The 14902-nt window shown below is 40.8% G+C and overlaps 1 protein-coding gene and 1 non-coding gene across 4 annotated transcripts in view; one reads left to right on the top strand and one right to left on the bottom strand.

Annotated features, from left to right (window-relative positions):
- POU6F2 (POU class 6 homeobox 2) overlaps nucleotides 1-14902 on the bottom strand; it is a 496479-nt gene that overhangs the window by 144000 nt on the left and 337577 nt on the right. The gene's annotated exons all lie outside the window — the stretch shown is intronic.
- On the top strand, nucleotides 405-536 carry LOC115935480 (small nucleolar RNA SNORA20). Its single transcript, XR_004071105.2, has one exon. It is a non-coding gene; the product is annotated as a small nucleolar RNA SNORA20 (small nucleolar RNA).

The following is a 14902-nucleotide window of genomic DNA, read 5'->3' as shown; positions in this document are numbered from 1 at the left end:
TTTGACTTTCTGTAAGGCGGCGGTGACTTCGGTGCCTAAGAATCAAATGACTTCTAAGAATCAAAGTATATATTTTAAAACTATTATCAGAGGTGTTTATACTATGTAACAGGCCATGTTAAAGTACTCTTAAGAAAGTAGAAATTGCCCTCAGAGAGGCAAGCTATGAATTTCCATGGAGCAAATTTATAATGGGTTGGTGAAAGCACAATCATATCAGGTCTTCTTGGCTTGCTTTCTGTCTCATATACACAGACATATAATAATAATATATTATTATATTTATATATTATACAATTATATATATTTACAATAATATATACCATGTGATTATATTTTATACAGATTTACAATGTTATATATAATATATATGTTACACCAAGCCATGTTAAAGACACAGATGGCTTCCCATTTATTTGCTGCTTATAGTCTCACTGTGATATGTGCAATTATACGCATGGGATAAAATAATATTGAGCCACTGTAAATTGAGATGAAGTAACCGTTTTCATCTCTTCTGCATGGACTAGACATTGTTTCTGTCTAGTATATATAAATATCATTGAACTGGTGAAGGTTTTAACATACTGACAGAAACTAAGTGTCTATCAGGTGAAGGTTAGTCATTACGGGAAATACAGAAAGACGGCATCACAGAAGCCAATTCTGAGGTTGGAGTGGTGGTCGGAGGCCATGCCCTATCTGGTCCAGCTGGCAGGCATATCCCACTGTGTAGACACATGTGGCCATTATATCTCTGAATAAATTGACATGTCAAGTCCTGTATTTATACTCATCTTGCAACCTTCTGACAAGATAAGGATTGTCATGGAATTGTCCTTTACAAGCAGAGAAGGTGTTGATCAAAGGGCAATAATATTAGCGCCCCTTGACAATTATATTTCTCTTTGTAAATTAAAATGGGCATTCTGGTTTTATAATCTATCTTCTTCAGTTTGAGTCAGCATTGTGATATTCTGATCCAGCCTAGGACACTAATTAAATTGAGTTTCTTGCCATAGGCTGAGATCTAGACCCTATACAGGACCAAATTCATCTTTGGCTCCACTGATGATACCAACTGTGGCATGAACCTTCTCTTGAAAAGTCAACAATAGACATTTGTTCCTGATAGATTAAGAAATATTCCCTAGGACTATTCCACAGGATGCTAGTTGTCACATATGTTCCATGAAAAACAAGTGTCCAATGGCCAAAAAATTTATTTGGGAGATCCTGCATGTTTCATCCTATTTTTGGAAATCCAGTGAGCATTAGAATATTAATGGCTAGAATTTCAGCATTAAAGAAACCCGATTCGGCCGGGCGCGGTGGCTCACGCCTGTAATCCCAGCACTTTGGGAGGCTGAGGTGAGTGGATCACGAGGTCAGGAGATTGAGACCATCCTGGCCAACATGGTGAAACCCCATCTCTACTAAAAATACAAAAATTAGCTGGGTGTGGTGGTGCGTGACTATAGTCCCAGCTACCTGGAAGGCTGAGGCAGGAGAATTGCTTGAACCTGGGAGACAGAGGTTGCAGTGAGCCGAGATCATGCCACTGCACTCCAGCCTGGGCGACAGAGCAAGACTCTGTCTCAAAAAAAAAAAAAAAAAAAAGAAACCCAATTAGCATTTTCTATCCAATACTGACCAAACTCGTTTGACCTTGGAACACCATCTTTTTTTTTTTTTTGACACAAACTAATGCATACACATATGGAACTAATATTATTGGGGGGGGGGGTCCACTTAGAAATAACCTGAAGGTGTCACTGTCTTTGTTGTCAGACATGACTGTTTTACAAATGAAGAAGTTTTATACATATGTCTATATATATATGTACACAGAATTTTATATATATATGATTTATATATTTTATATCAGGATCTCTGGAAAACATGATGAACTATTTTCAATATAAAATAAACATAATAAAATTCTTTTTCTTTTTTAGAGTGGGGAGTCTCACTATGTTGCCAGCCTGGCCTTGATCTCCTGGACTCAAGCAATCCTCTCAGAGTAGCTGGGACTACAGGCATATACCACAATACCTAGTTTGCCTATTGATATTCTTGTTTACCCCTAATAAGATTGTATGTGTTAATCCATATGTCAAGCTTATCCAGTGTGATGAAACTGGCGAATTCACACTGAAGAGAAACTTTGAAGGTAATAAACATCCTTGATTGATAAAAAATATAAAGGTGTTAAAATATAAATATGTGTTAAGTGGGTATGTGCGTATGAATTTCTGTTTTTTTTTTTTTTTGAGACAGAGTCTCCCTCTGTCACCCAGGCTGGAGTGCAGTGGCGTGATCTCAGTTCCCTGCAAGCTCCACCTCCTGGGTTCATGCCATTCTCCTGCCTCAGCCTCCCAAGTAGCTGGGACTACAGGTGCCCGCCACCACGCCAGGCTGATTTTTTGTATTTTTATTAGAGATGGGGTTTCATAGTGTTAGCCAGGATGGTCTCAATCTCCTGACCTCGTGATACGCCCACCTCAGCCTCCTAAACTGCTGGGATTATAGGTGTGAGCCTCCATGCCTGTCCTGAATTTCTTAATAAATGCAGTTTTCATGAAGGCAAAGTATTTCAGATAGGCTGGTAGGAAAGGAGAAAGAAATACAAAATAGGGTCTTAAAGTGTGCAAAGGTGGGAAACTGGAGCTGGGACTTTTCTGACCAACTAGGACAACCTGGGGCTTAGCTGAACTCTCCCCAGGCTCTGGGAAAGCATCATTGTTACGGATTTTCAGCTGTGAGGAGCTTGGTATGAAAATTCTGCTCCTCGAATAAGCCTGCAGCATGAGTTAAAGAAGAAAATGCAGTTCTATCAATACTAAACATTTTAACAAGATCTTCTTTAAGACAAAAAATTTAAATAACCCTCTTCTGCCTTTTCCCATCAAATTTCAAGTATTTTCCAGGTGTTAATGCAATAGCAAATTAGAACTCCTAGGGTTTGAGTGGGCATTTTGACTTAATTCTGGTGGATAGATTCTACATGTTCCTTGATTTTGCTTAAGTGATGTTTGGATAACCTGCAAGGAATCCATAGACTGTTTATGGAAACATTGATTCTTGATTTGAAATCTGTTTGCTCAGCAGATGGGACCAAATTTATCCATCAGAGAATCTTGCCCTCGCACAAGAACTAGTAGTATTCTTTCCTTACAGAGTTTGGCAGAGGATTGGTGAAGAACATGGCAGAAACAATGGGACTCTCCTTGGATAACAGTTCTTCGTGCTTTGCAAATTCTCCAATACATGGATAACCAAGTGGTTGTTGTTGTTGTTTTTCTAGAAGTCTGAGATTCACTGTCTATGCCTCACTGTCTTCTTGAAACCAAATGAGTTTAAGGACAGAATATACATTTGGGTGAGATAGGAAGCAGCTCAAAAAAGTGCTCACATTCAATCCCATTATTTTTCCTCCATTAATGTGAAAAAGACCTATTTACATCTTTGATGACTTCTTAGAAGGCCAATCCACCTTGGAGGTTAAAAGGTTTAAAATTAGAGCTAACATTTATTGAGCATGGGTTTTCCAGGGATATTTTTACTTTTATAAAAATTAAGGTAGAAGAGAACCCATAAGCCATATTCACTGAAAATTATGCTACGGGTATGGGGTAAGGGAGAAGTATGCTCAGTTTATATTCCTGTGTTAATAAAATAATTCCTTAAATTCAGCAAAGCAAGATGCACCCCGGCTTTCAAAGCATCAGTGTTTGACTTTTCCTTCAAATGGAGATTTGTAGGAGAAAATATTACAGACAATTCAATGGCTACTGTGCCTGGTGTAAACACAGCACTATGCTCACTCAAATTTCTTTTAGACTATAGACACATGGGCCAGTGCTTATTTTCATGGTTGATTTAATCCATCCCCTGTGCCAGTGTGGGGATTATTCCCTACAGTTATTCTCCAGTGATCTGTCAGTTCAGATTAAAAAAAGTTAAGTGACAAAGATGCAGTGGCTGATTCCTTTAGAAGGCTGTGGAAGCTGGAGTATACAGCAAGAGACTTCTTTTTAAGGATCTGACTATGTTCTCTCTTTAACTTCCCTCATATCGCCACGAATCTTTCTTATCTAGGCTGAACTTTAAACTTCCTAAACAGGCAATTCAATTTTGTTCATATACAACAATTTCAGGGTTGCCAAAAAGGGTTTCCAGATCTTACTTCATTGGCTCTTGCTTAGTTTTTAAGAAGAGGAGATAGCATATATTTCCTCACTTTACAGATGAAATCTAAGACATGATTCTAGGACCACATGGATCCTAGCTTTGCTTGGGATACACAATAAATGATAATACTGTCTCTTAAGCTACATCTCTTTTTATATTTTGAGATATAGGATTCAAAATATACCTTTGCCAGATTTGTAATTCTGTTCCAGATTCTTTGAGAAGAAACCTGCAATAAAATGATTTTAATTGTATAGCAAAATGTTACTCGTGTTAATGCTAAAAGTTACTCATATCATAAATATTATTATTATTCTCACTCTTATTTTCTGTTTCCATCTCTACAATAGAATTCTTTAGTAGGATTATGAAGATACTGGGTGAGTAATTTGGTTATTTTGTACTGATGTGCAAATTAGTCATTCAATTCACGCATTCATTTTAAAGGCTTTCATATGTACTAAGCTAAAAAGAAGGCAATTGACAGTTTTAACAAAATAATTACATTAATTCTACACTCTGCTGCAAGAAAAGGGTCATCAAAAATAGAATCCTAAGAAAATTCATAAAAAACAATACAATGCTGGACTATTAATGGGGCTAGGATGTAATATGTTTGCATCATCTATATGATTACAAATGTTTTCTGCAAATGTCTCATGGATTTCTGCCAGGATGGTTGGCCTTGCTTATGAGAAGTAAAATAGTATTATTTTTACTTTGTCTACTGCAATGTGGACAAAAGGGGCAAATAGAAATGGATCAGTCAGGATAGGCTAGGTTATGCTGCGATAACAAGCAACCTCAGCATCCCAGTACAGTTTACTTCTTTACGTGTCCTAAATCATCAGGGGGTTCAGCTCATTGTAGTCACTTAGGTGGCCAAGCTGGTGGAGCACCTACTATCTTGAACATTACCAGAAGGAAAGAGAGCTTTTGAGAGTGAGAATTGAATGCTCTGGGCCAGAAGTAGCCCCCATCACTTTCTCTTGAAACTCACTGGCCAGCACTGGTCACGTGGCACCACTTGAATGCAAGGAGACCAGGAAGTGCCAAAGTGTCAACTCTCAGAGAGCTGGAGAGCCAGGGAAGTTTGGTGAACTACATTAGTGACCTCCACAAAGGTCTCACTCTGCCCCTCAGATGGTTTCAATATTTATCACTTCCTTTCCATTTTCATTTCCCTATGTTTAACCTCATTTTGTCTTGTCCGCATCACTGCAAGAGCCTTTTTTTTTTCTTTTTTTTGTTTTTTTTGAGATGCAATTTTGCTCTTGTCCCCAGGCTGGAGTGCAGTTGCGCTATCTTGGCTCACTGCAAGCTCCGCCTCCAGGGTCCAAGCAATTCTCCTGCCTCAGCCTCCCAAGTAGCTGGGATTACAGGCACCCGACACCAGGCCTGGCTAATTTTTGTATTTTTAGTAGAGATGACGTTTCACCATGTTGGCCAGGCTGGTCTTGAATTCTTGACCTCAGGTGATCACCTGCCTCAGCCTCCCAAAGTGCTAGGACTACAGGTGTGAGCCACCTTGCCTGGCGGTGCAAGGGCCTTTTAACTGACCTCTAATCTCTTGCCTTCCTCACTCTCTCTCTCATTTATTAAATTAACTAATGTTATCAAGCCATTTGCCAAGTGCCCATCTGCCACCATAATTATCTTTGTAAAACACAGATAGGATTATCCTATTAATTTTTTTAAAGAAGGGAATATGATATCTCTCAGCCCAAGGAATTAAACCATAGTGCTCAGCCCAATATTAGAGAATGAGGGAGGGCACTTTGACTTCAACCCACTTTTCTAGAGACACTCTGACCTCTTCTGAGAACCTCACTTCTAGTCCAGAGGTAGAAGCTGATGGTGCATGGCCATCCACAGCCAGCAGACGGGGATGTCCCACTTCCATACATGGAAACAGGGCTTGAAAAAAGTTTGAATTGGTTGACAAGACTAAAAAATCAGGAGAGCCTCCATAAAATATGTATTGTCCATTTTTCTTAAAGACAAAACAAAACACAACCCCACATCCAGAAGGTCTGGCAACATGACCCTGCATGGGGACTGGAGCCGAGTGCAGCTGTCCTCTTGCTGGCATCCATGGCAGCCAGAATGAACTGCCCCCTCTCCTGAAATTCTATGAGGGGACATCCTGTTGTGCATTGCACCACAATTAATGTGTCCCTGGATGGTTCTTTTACCAACTAGCTCCCTAAAGAAGGTAACCATTTTTATGCAGGACTTTTTTTTTTTTTTAATCTTCCTGTCTTCTCTCTCAGCAACCTGCATATAGCAGATGTTCACTAAATATTAGGAATTATAATTGTAGGGAGCTGTAATTTGATTGGCCACTTGATGACTTCAGCTTATTCTTCCTACCTAACATGTATCATGTGCTTGCTTTGGTTAAGTTCACAAAAGTAGAGATACCACTGGAGAATTTCTGAGGTTCACAAGATCCACTGCTCAGGGTTCTAGGAGACTACCTATAAATCATGTGACCTCTGAGCCTGCATGGAGCTGCAGTTAATTTGGGGGAATGGTATAGATTTATTTTTCTAAAAAATCAAATTCTTGTGTTCCTTTTTTGAAAATATATAACTGTACAGGCCAAGGCAGCCATCTGGATGCATCTAGAGCCATATCCTAAAAATTCTGTAAAATAATTTTGTTTATGAACTAGCAAGTTATTAAAGGAAGTGAATGAACACCACCTAAGAATTCAGGATTTGAAGGTGTGCTATAGGAATTCAATAGGAAATATGTATATGAAATGTGGTTAAAGAGGAAATGACAAGCTTGGAGAGCCCTGAAAGTTATCTGGATAAACAGAAAAGTACTGCAGGTAGGTCTGAGATGGACAGATTAAATCATAATCTTAGAAGAGTGAAAAATGTCATCCTAACCAAGGGCTGACCCAAATTCCACTCAATCTGTAGAGAAACATAATAGAGCACATGGATTAAGAGGGTTTGAGTTGAAGGTCAGGTTTTTAGTATGTCTGGGCTGGCAGGATGTAAAAGTCAGCCAGGCATAACAAACACGTTGCCCTGTTGAGTGAGCAGGTGGCGGAAGGGCCAAAGCATAAGGTGCAAGTGAGGCCCATGGGTCAGTTACTTACTTCTCTTTCCCTGGTCACGCTCCACTCCTGGCCATCTGCAAGTGCATGCTCTGTCCCTAAGGGGAACCAGGCAAAAGTATAGGATGGATGAGCACAGATTCGCTAATAGGACAGGTAAAGCAACACACAGATCCCTTCTACTCACAATGAATGAGAACATTTAACACTCATTTCAAACAGTTTATAGAAAAGCTATTTAGAGGAGGATGAGAATTTGAGTTTTACGGCAAGATAGCAACTCAAAACTATAAGATACCTACTTCATGAAGGCTCTCATTATTTGTCTGGACTCATGTAATAGTCTCCCGTTTTCTCTCTCTCTCTCTCTCTGTCTCTCTCTCTCTATATATGTAAATATATACAATGTTTATTCTTAAAGTACAGCTCCCTCCTCCCCTGCTTCTCTTTCTCCCTCTCCCTTCCTCCTTTCTTCCTCCTCCATTTTCCTCCCTTCCTTCCAATGCATCTTCTCTCCTTACTCTAAAAATTTATTAAGCACCTGCATTATGCTGGGGAATGTGCAGACAATTGAACTTATAAACATAACTTCAACTGTGATTCTGCCTTCCTCCACTTCATTCACATCCTATCTGGGAAAACAGACATGCAAATGCTCAAGCACAAGGTGACATGTCAATATTTCTTCTTGGTTAATAATCTTCACTGTCTCCCCACATCTCCAGAGAGTACACATCCTCTCCCTTCACATCAAAGCCCTTCATGACTCTGCTCTAAGCCCACTTTCAGGTTTTAGCTCCCAACATTCTTCTGGGTGTAACCTCACACTCCAGCTGCCCACTGCACGTCATTTCACACTCACACCTGGCTTTTGCTCATGATTTGTTCTGCTTTCTGAAATGACCACTTAGCTCCCCCTCCTTCTATTTCCCTCTGTCATGATCCTACCCTTCTTTCAAAGCTCAGCTCTTCTTTCTGGGCAGCCTCTTCCGCTCCCATTTACACAAAGTAGGTATAATGAAGTGATGCCCTGGTTATGGTACACACAGTAGTGCCCCCTTGTGGTTTTTCTTTCCTCGGTTTCAGTAACCTGTGGTCTGAAAAGATTACAGTATTTTGAGAGAGGGAGTGAGAGACCACATTCACATAACTTTTATTACAATATATTGTTATGTTATAATTGTACTATGTTATAGAAGAATTGTTATTTATTCATTTTTGAGACCAAGGGCTCACTCTGTGGCCTAGGCTGGAGTGCAGTGGTATGATCATGGCTCACTGCGGCCTCGACCTCCTGGGATCAAGCGATCCTCCCACTTCAGCCTCCCAAGTAGCTGGGATTACTCCTGGCCTCAAGCAATCTTCCCACCTTAGCCTCCCAAAGTCTCGGGATTACAGGCATGGGCCACTGCACTTGGCCAAAAATTGTTGTTGTCGTTAACCCCTTACTATGCCTAATTTATAAGTTAAACTTTATAGGTATGTATAAATAGGAAAAAGCATAGTATATAGAGGGTTCAGTACTATCTGCAGCTTCAGGTAACCACTGGGGGTGTTGGAACATGTGCCCCCCCAGAAAAGCAGCAACTACTCTATGTCTTTTATATTAATAGTTGTTAGCCAACATTAGAACACTATTGTCCTAGTTCAGACCATGCTGAAACTCCAGGGCTGCAAAAACACTTTGGATTATGAACCCCTTTGAGAATCTGATAAAAAAAGTGCCCTTTATCGAGAGATGTGTTTATACTTATAAATTTAACATAATTTCTCAGGGAATTTCAGACCCTTCTAAAGTTCATCCAGAGACACCTACCCACCTGATGACTGACAGCATCTGCGGGGGACCAGGCTACAGGTCCGGGTGAAGGGCATCTGTCCCTGAAACATATGGCCCTTCCTGGCATCCATTGATGGGGAGAGGTAGGTCTTCTGATGGAGATTCAGAATCTGGAAGGTGGGCCACAGGTGGTTGAGGGAACTCTGGCCACTTGTTGGTTTTTATTCTCTTCAGTCAGGTCTTAAGAATTCTTATCTAGCTTCTGGACCTCCCAGGTGAGAAGAGTTAAAGCCTCTCTGCCCCATGGAGGTTCATTCTGAGTGAGCTAAAGGTGCAAGCCATATTATCTGATGGGAGGTTACCCTCTGAGCCGGCTTAAAGTCATGTTTAAATAGTCTAGCCTAGTCTTATTCTGTTATGGGCCTTCAGATCAGACACTATAGTGCATTGCTGAAACAAGATGCAAAGAGGATGTCTCAGAATTAGGTAGAAATCTCTACATGCTTTGTTTATATTATACAGAAATATGATTTTAAATAGTAATTTTGGAAAGAGCTATTGGTATTCTGTGAGTCCCACTCTCTGAAGGAGTAGGGACTCTTTCCCCTTCATTTTATACCAAGAAAAGGGGGCTTCCATGGAGCTGGTTTATGTCCCTGCAGTAGGGAGTCACATCAGACCTGTGTTGGCCTCTTGTTGGAAAATTCCACAGGTAAAAAGACAGGCTGGTTAGCTGCTCTAACAGGGAGGCTATGGAGAGATTGTGGCCCTGGTGGCTGGCACTTGAGGCTTGCATGAGAATTTCCTCGGGGCTGGATGTGGGTCACATGAGTGACAAAACCCTAGCATGGCCCACCTGAGATTGTGTCTGAGAGAGTCCCGTGCAGAGGTGAATATATCTCAGCATGCAGAATTTAGAGGTAGGGCATCACCCACATTAAAGGATCCGTATTGGAGAGGCCAGGATTGGGAGGTTTCCAAAAAACCACAATACCATCCCCCAGAAAGAGTTATCTGTAAATATCTCCAAGTCCAGTGAGCGTGAAGCCAGCCAACAGTAGTTAGTGCCCATCAGTAGGAACCATCCCTGCTTTCTTTTCCTCTGAAAGAGTCAGAAACTAAAGATAGAGGAGGAGGAGCTGAAACTGTAGGTGGGGAACAAAGAGAGATTCCCTTTCCCAGTTACAGGCTTTCTGCTTACAATTTGGTTGACATATAGGACATGGGAGGTGAAGGGGTCTGAAACCTCAAATCAAATTGGAGTTTTGTTTTGTTTTTATGAGGCAGGTCTCCCTTTGTCACCAGATTGAGGTGCAGTGGTGTGATCATGGCTCACTCCAGCCTCAAAATCCCAAGCTCAAGTGATTTTCCTGCCTCAGCTCCTCTAGTACCTGCATGCACCACCACATCCAACTAATTTTTTAATTTTTTTAGAGATGGAGTCTCACTATGTTGCCCAGGGTGGTATCAAACTCCTGGGCTCAAGCCATCCTCCCGCCTCAGCCCTCCAAAGTGCTGGGATTACAGGTGTGAGCCATTGTGCCTGGCCCCAAGTTGGAGTTTTGACTATTACCTGGGTTTGTACATTCTACTTATTAAAGCAAAGTAGTGCTTATATTACCTAGCGGTAGCCTGGGATGTTACAGGACTTCCTTGAGTTGTCATTTGGGGGTAAGGGAAGAACCAGCCCTAATGAATAAGTTGAAGGCCACAGTGAGTTGAACAAGTCATGTAGTGATTGCACTAACCTCAGAGGAACTGAGCCTTGCTTTGTTTTTTTCCTAAGAGAGCAGAAGGGTTCTTTTGCAGCAGACACATAAGAACTACTGGGTTAAGTGCACTGTATTTTCTTCTGTGCCTTTCCTCCTTTTCTCTCTGGTGTTGTCTTTGTGAGTCTAGGACCTTTGTTGAGGAGAGGGGTAAGTTTCCCTTTCTTTGGAAATGTTCATTCAGTATTCAGCACGTATTTATTGACTGTGCACTGCAGAGGCTATCAAGCCTCAGGGTACAGAGGGATCACCAAGGGTGCTTGTAAAAATGCTGATTCCAGGGCCCCACCTATGCAGGTTTTGATTACATACCCTGTAGTGGGCTGAGGAATTGGCAGCCTTTAAACAAGCTTTTGGTGCAGGGGTCCTTGGTCCATACGTGAGTAGTGCTGGTCTCTACTGGTTTCCTGGCACTGTGCTGGGTGCCTAAATATCACAAGAAATCAGGCATATTTCTTACCCTCAAAAATCTAACAGTTTGGTGGCATATGTAGCTGGCCTGTAAATTATCAACGTGTTTGAGCATGTGTTTCTTTGGAAGTATTTACAAACCATGAGACAGCAATAGGGTTAGTGTGGGAAGAGAGAGAAAAAAACCCTTGTAAGTGCCAAGCAAAAAACGTTTCCTACTAGTGAGACAGTCAGGCTGGGAAGAAAGGGAAAATGAAGGGCGAAGTCTTTAAGAGTCTCACCACAGTGAAAGAGTGACTAGTAATTTGAGGATTCCTTTGCCAGCATTCTGCCAAATGTATGAGAATGAGAGATGTCAGGGTCCTTGGAACTCATCAAACCCAATTTTACCCTTGAGAAATAAAGAAAATGAGACCCAGAGACCCTGAATGATTTGCTCAAGTGCACACAGAGAAGAAGGTAGGATTGTTTATCTGATACATTTTGAATATATGTTGAACCAATAATCACTTATGCCAAGGTGGGTCATTTATTGGCTTAGAATTCTGGAGGCAGTTCTGTACCTAATAGTTAAAATCCCTGTAAATATATGATTCAATGAGGAATATAATTAGAAAGGCCTCCAATAACTTCTTTTTAAATAACCATTTTGTCTAAGATAAAACAAGTAAGTGAAAAGAAACCCCCATGGTAATGTATTATGTCTTAGCTTTTGACCATAAATTATTAAAACTGAAAAATATCTTTGGCACAAAAACTGAGTTGTGAATACATCTTCATTTGTTCAGGCACCATGCATTTATTGAGAGCCTACTATGTTCCAGGCAACCGGTGATGACTTCCAAGCCAACGTGGACTATGAAAGAGGGATCCACTTTAGAAAGGACACAGCTACCTCTGGGTGTGTGCTGGCTTTTTACAAGCCATCAGCGAGTTCCAATCATGTCGGCAGCCTCTGTGCAGGCTTAGCTGACTGGGGAGTCAGTTTTACATGCCACTGAGCTAGGGTGTTCTCTGAGAGATACTGCCCCTCCAATGGCAAGGCCAGGTTAAGCAGCTCAGCGACACTTACTTCCTTGTAGCATAAAGGATAACTTACTGAGGAGGGGGTGGGATTTGAGAAAAAGAAATTCCTGCTCTGGAATAAAGCACCTGGCTTATCTTGAGAAGGAAGGTGAGCTCCTGATTCTTGCCTTGGGAAGAACATCAGAGTCTTCCCTCTCAGGCTGAGACAATCCCATGTCACTGGGAAGCTTTTGTTAATCTCAGGCTGTTTCTGATTTTGCCCCTCACTTTTCAAGTGAAAGACTTGAAAGAGAATGGATATTCAAAAAGACTCACCTCCACATGAGTTTATTTCTCTTTTATTATTAGGTGGTTAACAAAATCAAGTTCTATTCTGAAACTAATAATTGTAACATTTCATCTTCCTCCAGCAACAGCAAAGTGCAGCAATAGGATGAAGTGGCCTGTTGCCTTGTCTTACAAATAAATACTTTAAAAGTCTGAAGATCCATTTAGGAAGGGAACTAGGAAACCTAAAGTCTTTCACAGGAGACAATACACAGAGGACTGTGAGCTACACCAACTTAGGGGCTCCCAAGACATAAGTCTTACATGGAACATAGCACAAAGAACTTGGCAAGCATGGGTACTGCTGGGTATCCCCAGAGCTGCTTGACCCCACATTGTGGTGGTGAGACTCACTCACACTGCAATCAGTGGGTACTGGGTGAAAACTCAGGGGGCTCAGGGGCAAGCTAGGTTCCTAGGATATTTCTCAGCCACACTGCCTGAGGTCCAAACCCTTTACTGTCAGATATTCGCATGTGGGTCCCTGGATATGTTGGGGACGAGTGTCACATGAAACTCTGAATAAGATCACAATTACACTTTGTTAGTGTTAGAGTTAAAAAAGGAAATCAAAACACTAAGTCCCTGCCAGTGTTCAGAGGCTCCCTGGAAGCAAAATAAATTCAAATCTGTCAGCCCGGTGACCCAAATGGTATGGTTCGGGCATTTAAAACAGGAATGCTGAAAAGATAGCAAGTTGAATATTGAACCCTGTCAATAGACTGAGGCATGCTATTTCTGAGATTTCTACTGCCATTACTACTGTTACTATTCTTATTCCTGGTCTGACTGTGACCACTCTCATTGCTGTTACTCCTACTGCTACCAATATTACTACCAGGACACAGTGCTAAATCAAACTTAAACTCAAGGAAGGGCCTCCTCAAGCTGCTCCCAACCAACTTCTCTCATCTTAACTAGCAGAATTTTTCTCACAGGAGAAGTATATCAAAAAGATAAACCATTTAATTTGGGGACAAATTATGTAACTAAATCTTAGGTCTTTTGTCTATATAATTAGAAAAAATTCGTCACTCCACATGGGTGTTATAAAGCCAAAGTAAAGTTGTGCATGTAAAGTCCTAGGTCCGTGTCACCCATGAAGTCGAAACACTGAACGTGTTCATTCTTTCCTTTTCTTTCTCCCCATGCCATTCTTGCTACTGGAGACTCCAACCAGGACTTAAGGGAGAGATCCGTGGGATAAGTGGGAGAGTTTGAAGGAGAAAGGGGAATGGAATAAAGAGGATTAAAGCAGAGCTGCCCTGCTCTAGTAGCTACGATGAGGGGCCACTCAGATAGTAAGGCTGCCTGCCGGAGGATGGAGGAGAGTGGGAACTGACCATAAACCAGTGGCCATTTATTTTTCTAACAATACAGATTTACTGGCCCCAAAACACAAACTAAACTAATGCAATCAAAATGTTTATGGATCATTCATTGAGTACCTATTATGTGTCACAATACACCTCCTCTAACCCTTGCAAAAACCCCTGGTGCTTCATTTGCACATATGACTTAAGGGACTTGTGTTAATGACCAGCTGCAAGCCAAGCCAGGAAAATCCTTCTTGCAGTGACCCTCGAGTATGGATACTTCCCTGGAAAAATTAACACTGTAAATGTTAAGGAAATGTTTAAAAGTGAAAAGAAGATTCTCTCCTAGGTTTGATAGAATTAGAGTAGCAAGCCTTTCTCAAAAATCCTAACCTATACATAGCTGTACATAGCAGCCACCCCCTACTCAACAACAAATGGGAAGCACAAACTTTTCTTTCTATGGCTATAAAGCATGATACTAAAACTGACAGCACCATAAATCTCAAGTCACAGAAACGCTGTGAAATGTTACGTGTAACAGTGCAGTGTTACAGGTAAGACCACAGAGGTTGAAGTTTTGCTATGTTTTGATTTTGATCACCTGAAGACCATCTTTCAGAAGTTCTTTACTGTCACGGTGCCATGACTAAGAGGTTTTTTTTTTTTTTAAGTTATCTACTTTAAAGTTCAGAAGAGTAATTACCTCAGTTGGGCTTAAGCAGGTACATTTCTAAAGAACTAGGAACAATTCTTTTTTTATTCAGAGCTTTAGATCTCTTTAATGCCTTTGCTAGAGTTTACTTCATGTATCCTTTAGAATCAAAGTGTGATTAATTTTGGTTCCAACAAAAAATAAGTTTTTGTAAATGTAAGAATAAATGTTTTATGTTTTTACTGTGGCATGGAATGTTCTTATGAATTCTATAACTTGCCAACTGGACTCAGAAACAGCAATAGCCTTACAAAACATGATTATTAGGAACATAAGAGTGACAAAACAGAA

Source organism: Gorilla gorilla, chromosome 6 (assembly GCF_029281585.2).
Source record: "Gorilla gorilla gorilla isolate KB3781 chromosome 6, NHGRI_mGorGor1-v2.1_pri, whole genome shotgun sequence".
Taxonomy (NCBI): Eukaryota; Metazoa; Chordata; class Mammalia; order Primates; family Hominidae; genus Gorilla; species Gorilla gorilla.
Note: the sequence above shows the minus strand (reverse complement) of the source record. Positions and strands in the feature narration are given on the sequence as shown.